This window comes from Labeo rohita, unplaced genomic scaffold (assembly GCF_022985175.1).
Source record: "Labeo rohita strain BAU-BD-2019 unplaced genomic scaffold, IGBB_LRoh.1.0 scaffold_191, whole genome shotgun sequence".
NCBI classification, from domain to species: domain Eukaryota; kingdom Metazoa; phylum Chordata; class Actinopteri; order Cypriniformes; family Cyprinidae; genus Labeo; species Labeo rohita.
The window spans coordinates 56,079-65,939 of record NW_026128121.1 but is presented as its reverse complement, the minus strand read 5'-3'; the positions used below and the strand labels follow the sequence as shown (position 1 = coordinate 65,939).

The 9,861-nt window shown below is 37.5% G+C and overlaps 1 pseudogene; it reads left to right on the top strand.

Annotated features, from left to right (window-relative positions):
* Nucleotides 1–3,572: 3,572 nt before the first annotated feature.
* Nucleotides 3,573–9,537, top strand: LOC127159106 (NXPE family member 3-like; annotated as a pseudogene).
* The last annotated feature ends 324 nt before the right edge of the window (nt 9,538–9,861 follow it).

The window sequence follows — 9,861 nt, the reverse complement described above, 5'->3', positions numbered from 1 at the left end:
TAAGTTGACATAAAACATTTTCAATTATTTCATTCTCATTACTCAGTCATTAATTATACTGTTTTATTTTTTTCTAGAGTATAGTCCGTTGGATGCTGCGTTTGATAAATTCACTACACAACATTAATCTTGCGAAGTGAAACGCATGTACTGCAAATACATTATTTAGAAACTAACACACATTCTTTCTATGAGGGCTGTGCTTCACTAAATAAAATGATTTAATAAATACTTGTTTACAATAAGCACTTATTTGCGCATACACAGGACAAAGTTTGAGAGCGCACTGCCGCGCACACGTAATATCTGAAGGAGCGCAGAGCCATGATCTCAATATGGGAGAGCAAGCCCGCTGCAAGCAAAGAGATTCAAAGAAAATCTCCTCCGTCTCTGCATGGTACAGTTGACACAAAACAGCATACACCATTTGCATTCAGGGGATACTCTCCAAAATGGGACGGTGCTGCAGAGGAGACAAATTGCTGAATAAAGTCATTACTTTTGTTTTCTTTGCGTACAAAAAATATTCTTGTAGCTTCGTAAAATTATGGTTCAACCCCTGATGTTACAGATTTATTTTACCAATCTCCTTGCTACGTTTCTGGATGTTGATCGTGTTAAATACATTGCTGTCTGTGTAAAAGGTCAGAGAGCTGTCAAAATGCATCAAAAATATCTTAATTTAGTTGGCGCCGATAGCCTTGTAGGCAGTGCGCCGACATACAGCACCGTTGCGCTCCGGGCGTCCCGTGTTCAAATCCTGACTCAAGGACCTTTCCCGATCCCACCCTCTCTCTCTCTCCCACTTCACTTCCTGTCATTTCTGTCCTGTCACAATTCGCTTATTAAGTCTGATGTCAAGCGTCACCTCTTCCGTGACTTACAGGTCCAAACTGTAAGCATGGTGTACCCCGTAGATTTTAAAACATTTAATATGAATAAACAGTGCTCATAAACGGCTGCTGAGGTAGTATTCTCAAGTGAAATGAGTTGGGGTTTGGACCCGGAAACACCGTTCATTGGTGCGTTCAATGGACGCATTACATCATCACTTAACAAGCCAAAAAAGGCAAAAAATGCCAGAAAATAGATTCTAAAAAAAATAATTTATGTTCCGAAGACGCACAAAGCTTTTATGAGTTTGGAAGGACATGGGGGTGAGTAGGACAACATTTTTAATTTAGGGGTGGATTAACCCTTTAATATTGCTAAAACAGAAATGATTTGGGGGCGGGGGGTTGGATCAGTGTGATTGAGAATGTAATTATATTATTTATTATTATTATTATTATTATTATTATTATTTTAAAGATGAATAAATGTTTAATTGTCATATTTTGTCATGCCTTGTGTGTTCTGCTTTATGTGTCCACCCCGTTATCAGCTGGTCTACCCTGTCATCTTGATATTTTCAAATAATATTTTAAATAATAATTCAATCATATCTATATAATCCAGTGTGTTTAAAAGCTAGGTGTGCGGGCAATAACATGCAAACAAAAAACTGCATCCAAATATCACAGTTTTCTCCAAATAAGAAAAAATACATGTGCGAGTTTCTTTAAAAACACATGGTTTACATAAAATCTTTTATGTTTTTAAATTTGAAAGGAAACAAATCTCTCTTTAGGAAAGGGACATTATACCTTTCAGAAAATATCATTTGCATCTTAATATTGCAATGAAAACGTGTTGTCCACAAAGACATCATTGCTTACGGCTGCAAGTTGAACATACGTGTCCACTTTGGCACCTTTATACCGGCTACGATCAACCTAAGGTACAAAAGTTAAAGAAGACATCGGAAGTTGAAAACCACTTAATCTATAATCTTTTGAAGATGGAACACGTTTCACAAATAAAATAGGTTTTATAACTTCTCCAAGTGCTATAAATTGCTAGAATTGCTACCGCTAAACTTAATTCTTTGCTTTGAAGCCCTCGTTTTATGTTTAGGGCATTTAAATAACCAGCTGTTCCAGTTTCAACCAGCAGGAGGGACTGTTGTTAGAAGGCAAGATTTAACAAACCTCCCCAGATGTCATTTGGAATAAACAATACATATTACCAGCTCACAAATCTGTTTTTTCCCTGATTAGTTTGGTGGAGTAGAGATTAATATTTTTTAATGATTTTATTGATAAATATGCAATAAATGCTTCAAAACAACTTCTTACAAATACTAGTCTATTCCCCCAAATTTGCTGTTTTTAGTGAAATCTTATAAAATATTGTAATTTGAATTTATTTAATTTATTCAAGGGGTTAAGGGTAGTTAAAAGCCCCCAAACTAGCACAATGACCATGTCCCATATCAAAAATCAAAATATTTCATTTCTATACCTGTCCTGAAATGTATATTTACAGTCACAGTGTGTCATATGTGCAGATTGTGCAGAGCTAAAAGGCTTCCTATCTGCAGCCATCACAAAACTTAATATCTTGCACAGTTTTATCACAGGTAGAATGCAAAATGTGGGAAACTCAACCCTTCGCAACAGTTTAAAATCAGACCAATTTTGGCAACCCTGCATCTAACACAAGCTGCAGGAAACAGATTTATCTGATCCTGGGTCAAGAAAACAAGAGTATGGAGAGATGACTGACCAATCATGCTGGACGATTTGCTGCTCAGCAGATAATGTGCTCATATAAATGTCAATGACAAATAAAATGTGTAATCGTTTTTTAAATGATTCCCAATGTTTTACAATTTCTAGTACAGGCTTTGTATTTTCAATGCCAAGAGTAGGATTAGCATTTTAATTTTAAAACTGATGTCAGCTTTAATTAAAGTTTATAAATCCATCAGATCCTTCTTAAGACATCTCTGTGTTTACATTAATTGTGCATCATAAAAGCAGTTTGAGATTTGTGAAGTGGCCTGCATCTCCTGTGACGCATCAAAGCCGCATAAAAGCTCACCGTAAAATTTAATGCGCCTCATACAAACTGTACGCGGTGTATGGATGACTGCAATAATAATTATTCCTTCATGAATAAATCTCTCAATGAGAAAAATTTGTTGTGTGTATTAATTGGCCGTGCCCCTGCTAATATTTAGAAGGGAGGGTCAAAACATTGCTAGATTTGGCTCAATTCTAAATGCCAAAGGTGCTTCTAAATTACCGTTTGTGCGCCGAAAAATACGACTTGTTTATTCTCCCTAAAAAGGAACGGAATTCCCATCACTGAGTGTAACACTCTCCATTTTATCGTGAAGGCCTGTGTATTTGTCCTTGCACATAAGCTACTGGGTTTCATTTTAAAATAAATAAATATATGTCGCTTATTTGTAGGCTAGCTATATACTGGACATACAGTTACCTGATAACCTTAGGCTATTTATAATAAATAAAACTGTTTGGGGACCACGCTGGACCTGCATAGATGCAGTTTATTTTTAATGGAAGACAGAACGTCGGACGGGTTTACATCTTCAAGCTGTGAGTGAAAGATAAAGCCTAGCCCTAGAGTCCCCTTATTATCACAAGGGGAATCATGTTAACTCATGAGCCAAAGCTTTAATCGGACTGGCACATACTCCAGTGTGTAGGTGGGACCCCCAACTAAAGGAAAAAACTAAAGGGCCAAAACCAGGAAAGTTGAAACACACAAACTAGAAACATTAGGTGCCAAATGAAAACGGCATTGGACTTAACAATTGCATACTTTTAAAAACATGCCCTCAACGAATAAAACAGATATTGAAAGTCGTCTACAACACTGTAAGTTATTTCTAAATATTTCAGTTTATTTGCTTAACACTTTCTTGCACATAATAGTGTGTGTATGTCGTCATCTTTTCCCCCCCTAGATGAACATGGTAAGGCGAAGAACAGTGCATTTACTTTTAGACTGCAATTGTTTAGCATGTTCACAATGACTATGTACACTATAAAAAACAATTTGTTGAGTCAACTTAAAATAATTTGTTACCTGGCTGGTTACCTGGTTAGTTGTAAAGCTGTCAGTTTGACAGGTCAGAAAAGAGTTGTGGTGATGTCGTCAGTATAATACACTCCATTCACATTTTTAATGTTTCAGGATAAGTGGCATGTGAACGTGAGCAACATTGTAGATTTTATGACCAATAAAACAGATGGCAACACAGCTAGTCACTGAATACAGTACACACTCACACAAACACAGACAGCAGTTGTTTTTGTACTAAATTTAAATGGTTCACTTTATTACACTGATTATTCTTTGTTCTTCAAGTTTTTGCATAAGCTAGAATTGTGGGTCTTATTTCAGCAATTTGTGTGTATGTGTTTACATTTTTTTTCGTGAAAGGACAGTGGAGATATGACAGGAAGTGAGTGGGACAGAGAGGGGGAGACAGGGTCAGGAAAGGTCCACAAGGCAGGACTTGAACTCAGGACACCCAAAGCACAACTGTGCCATATGTTGGCACACTGCCCACATATTATTCTTATTAATATTTCTAATAATGATCATTTTTGAAGTGCCATTATTGTAAAATATTGAAACTGTTTGCTATATCTTTTAAAATTGTATTTTGACAGTTTAGTTAAATTATTTAATAACCGTCGACAGATAAAGCTGAATCATAGTACAAATTTATTCTATGATTTCTGTACAACTTTTAAGTGTTAAATGTTGCCTTGCTACAATATATCTTTACTGCCATTTTACAGTGTTGGCTTGCAGTGTACTGTAGTCAGGTCACATCACCTTTATTTCTATAGTTCTTTATACCATACAGATTGTGTCAAAGCAACTTTACAGTGTTAAACAGGAAAACAATGTGTCAATTATGTAGGAGGACAATTATAATAAACAGAAAATATTAATTCAGTCTTATTAACATTAAATAGCCTTTTTATTTTTTTAACTTGACCATTTGTATGTAGATATATAAGTACTGTACCTGTGGAATTTTGCAATATTGTGTAGCATATTAGCTCAAAAGGGAAATATTTATGATTAATTATAACTGGTTATAATTAAGTATGAATATTTTAATCAGATCTTAGAATTAACTGTAGCAGAATTAACGTTACAATTATTTGATCTGTTCGTCCAACGAATAGACAGTATAATCATTCATCAATTCTAAGAAAGGTTACTTTCTGGCCAAGAAAGAATAACTTTCCTACTTCAGTCAGTACTAGCAGTAACTTAACTTGTAGTAAACTCAAAATGTAGCATATAGCAAGATCAAATATTCAGTGACTTCAAATTGTGAGCAGCACACTGAGACAATCAATTGTGAATATATGCAATTTAATAAATGGAACTGCAGCTAACATACAACTAACTAAGCAAAACACATGTACATATACATAGAGAAAGAAAGTGAGAAAAGAGAGAGAGAGAAGGCAAGAATGGCAGTATTTAGCCTCAGTTAACCAGCGACCACATGAGAATCATCAGAGAAGCAAAATCACCTTAAAAAGGGGCTCAACTTAAACACGCATCTAAATAGTTGTAAAGATTACTTGCATTGGCTTTGTTACTGAACAAGAGTCCTGATGCGGTAGACAATGGAAGTTCTCGATGAATTCTTTTAGGCGTTCTGGAGGTTTTCTCTAGTTCGTTCGAAGATAGGAAAATCCACAGCGAGTCGACAAAGTTACCTGAAGATAAACTACCGGAAAATTGACTCAAAGGATGAGTCCTGGAGAGTGTCTTGAAGGGTTTGAGCATGGATGGGTTGGTGTTAGGGTCTTTTGATAGTTTCCCTACCACACCCATCTTTGGGTGAATTGGCCAATACAAAGTTTGGATTTTTGAGTGGGAGAACTTCTCTTTGTCTCCGTTTATAGCCCATTTGAATGTTTATTGCTGGCCTGGGGAATTGATGCAGTTTTACCCACAATATAGTAAAAACAGTATGATGCATTTTCTAATCACATGGTGTACACCATTGTTCAGAAAATAAAGTGCAGATCGTTTTGATACCAAGAATGAAACATTTAGAAGGTATTAAACCAGAGATACATTCATACATTGAAAATACGCATTTAGAGATTAACTAGTACCAATAACGAGGGGTAACTGGGCTAATATAGTGTAGAAACATACAAGCAACACATGCATATACCAAGTACATTTATAACTGGTTAAATATAGTCTAAATAAAGAAAAAGGTTTCTATGTGTGTGCATTATGTGTATTGGGAATAGTCTGCCAGCCACCAAGGATCTGAGGTGCTTGGTGCTGGTGACTGCCTCCCTCATGGAATGCCTTTGAAGTCCAATGGGGAGACAAGAGTCGATCTGCTTAGCATCTTCGTGAGAGCAAGGAGGGAACCATAGACCATTAAACACCCATATAAATGTAGAACGTAAGGCCATGTCTGTAATTTATATGCAAATGTCAAAAGGCTAAAAGGTTCTCTACAATGTAAATCCTAAACGATCATCAATGATCCTAAGCAGACTCTACAATTGCTTTTACAGTTCACAAGGAAAGATCATGTTTACGGAAGCTTTCTACTGGGCTCTTTCTGTGTCTACTGGTGGTAGTCATGTGTCTTCTGGTGAGTTCAAGAAAAAATATATTCATAGGCTGCTGTTACTGTAGCTGTGTTGGTCCTAAGGCATTTTAGTACACACAAGGCTAAAATTGTCTTGAGATCTTTTACAATTTGCGTGGTATTAAAGTGCTAGTGTTTTTAGTTAAAGTTGTGTGAATGGTTGGCCCAAACTCATGACTGCACTTTTCAGGCCCAACCACATAGTCATAGCTTGCAAGGCTTTTCTTCAGCCTTCATTTCAATCAGCCTTTTTATTGAAAAATACAAAACAAGCAAATTCAAACAAGCATATTAACCATCTACTGTGTGTTTGTAGATTGTATTGTTTTGTTTCGGAAATGAAGGAAAAAAAACGGCCCAGCTTTTTGTCTTGGCCCCGTGAAGAATGCCAGATCTCTTCAAACTCCATCTCTCCAACAGCGATCAATTCAGAAGAGTCTCAGACCCAAATAAGCTCTTTTTACTCTGAATTTGGAATCAGCTCAGATGCCTACTCCAGGTTACAGCAGGCTGTTTACTGGCCAGAGCCTGACAGATCAATCACAGATGTGTCCATGAGTACTAGTTCAGCCCACACCACATTCATCATTGAGAACCTGAAAGAGAGCTACCAAATTGGTGAGGAACTTTTTGTTACGGTGTACGCGAAGGACTTTGACAATACATTCAAGACTTTTTTTCAAGCCAAGCTGTTCTGGTCTGAAACTAAGGTCAGTGATTGTTCACATTATTTTACTAGAACTACTTAGCTGTTGTATTTAAATTCTGTTGTACTGAGAATGTTCCTTTGTCTCAGGCCAGTGTGTTTGGGGAGGTGGTGGACCTGCTGAACGGCTCCTACTCTGTGCGTTTCCTACTGCCGTGGGTCGGCGAGGCCCAAGTGGCTGTGCGTCTAATTCACTCCAGTGAAGCTGTGCAGGTCCTGAAGCGTCACAGAGATACTGACTCTGACAGAGTGTACTTTAATGGATATTATGAGGGACCAGGTGCAAATAAGATCAGGCTGAGAGAAACAGTGACATGTAATGTGAAGTGGGACAAGAATGGACTAGAGCGTATGGGAACTGGAGACTGTTGCTGTGAATACAACGATCCCCGTACTCAAGAAACATGGCGATGCAAGAGACCCAAATCGCTGCCATGCAGCGCCCTTGTGTACCACTCTATGGGCGGTTATAGAAACCATCTGACTAGTGAGGAAAAGATGCTTATGTAAGATGAAAGGATTTTTGATTGACTTTATACTTGATTTATTTAATGCATTGATGGAAAGCAGTATGAAACAGAAACATGTTTTTTTTTGTCAGGAGGCAAACTAACAAAGGTATCAATGGAGATGAAAGCATCATCAAAATTGTTCATTCCCATGGAAATCAAATTACTGGTATGTTGGTCAATAGTTTAACACAGAGGAATAGTAGATTACTGGGGTGCAGAGATGCTGGGAAATGTGAGAGGAATTAATGTTCTGACACTTCCACAATGCAGTAAGCAGTTTAGATGCAATTTAGCAAACTCATAGGTTTTTACATGAATTACTGTTTCCCTTTACTCGTCCTGCAGATGTAACAGAGAAATGTCGTCCTGGTTTACACACTCCAGTTCCAGCTGGCTTTTACTTGAATGATGTGTGGACATCTTTTGTCTGTAGCACCGCCATTTTACCACCCAAACAACAACAGCGTGCCTGAAAGACAAACACATCTACATGATGGGAGACTCTACTATGAGACAGTGGTTTGAGTTCTTTGTGAAAGCAGTGCCAAGTGAGATAGAAAGTTACCTGTTGGTTAACTATACATTATATACAGTGTGTACAGTAATTGTGGGATCATATTTGTTGGTGTCGCTGTTTTTAGACCTGAAGCAGATGAACCTGTATGTCCAATATCAGTCAGGGCCGCTCATAGCAGTGGATGTGGAGAACAACATTGACTTACACTGGAGGGCTCACGGTGTTCCTCTGCGCACTCTAAAAACAGCAGTTGCTAATCTGCACTACATCAGTAATGAGATCGATGACCAGGCTGGAGGACCTCACACGGTCTTTATATTCAATCTGGGACCTCATTTCACCACGTACCCTCTGGATTTCTACACCCGTAGAGTGTTGAGGATCCGCAAATCTGTTCTGGAATTGTTACAGCGGGCGCCTGACACTACCGTTATAATCAAGACTGTCAACACTGGCTATAAGGTAAGCCTATACAGTACCATGTCCATGTTCAAGAAGGGACACTCTGTTCTTATGAGTTTAGGATTGATGTTGTTTTTCTGTTCATAACAGGATATTTTTGGCAGTGACTGGTATTCTCTACAGTTGAACAGAGTTCTGCATTGGGCTTTTCAGGATGTTGGTGTTTATATTCTGGATGTGTGGCAAATGACGGCCTGTCACTACAGCGAAGAGAATATTCATCCAGGCCCTGTCATCATCAAAAATCAGATTGACATTTTACTCTCTTTTATTTGCCCTGATTGAATTAAAATGATTAAGTTTTACTACAGGTAAAAACTGTGCAAAAACTACCCTGAAAGTGCAAGTGAAAATGCAAGTGTTTTAAACAAGTGTGTGCATGTCTACTGTAAACAGGTCACATACACACTGGCATAGGTGTAGCGTACACTGTTTGCGTTCAGGGGATGCGGAGGAGACGAATTGTTGCATAAAGTCATTTCTGTTGTTTTCTTTGTGTACAAAAAGTATTCTCGTAGCTTTGTAAAATTACAATTGAACCCCTGATGTTACATGGATTATTTTACCAATCTCCTTGCTACGTTTCTGGATGTTGATCATTAATTATTTCAGTAATTCAACTCAAATTGTGAAACTCGTGTATTAAATAAATTCAATGCACACAAACTGAAGTAGTTTAAGTCTTTGTTTCTCTTAATTGTGATGATTTTGGCTCACATTTAACAAAAACCCACCAATTCATCTCAACAAATTAGAATATTTCATGAGACCAATAAAAAAAAAAAATACATTTTTAGTGAATTGTTGGCCTTCTGGAAAGTATGTTCATTTACTGTATATATCAACATCAGTAGGAGCCATGTTTCATTTAAGTTTACCCCCAACCACTAGAGGGTGGTGTTTTCATAGTTTGGGTGTTCTGCCTGTGGCTGAGGTTATTTAAGGTCAACTGTTTGTCATTCAGGTGTTGATTAAGGAGGCGAACAGTTTTTTACTGGGTTCAGAAGACAAATAAATGTTCATCTTATAATGAGAGTGGGAGCATGAGTCTTATTGAATTCACGTAAGAAAGTAATCTATCAGTCATCAACCGGTAGCATTTAGTGGTACTTAGAAGCTACATTTTAGGTAAAAAACTGCCTCGTTTGGAATAAGCCAG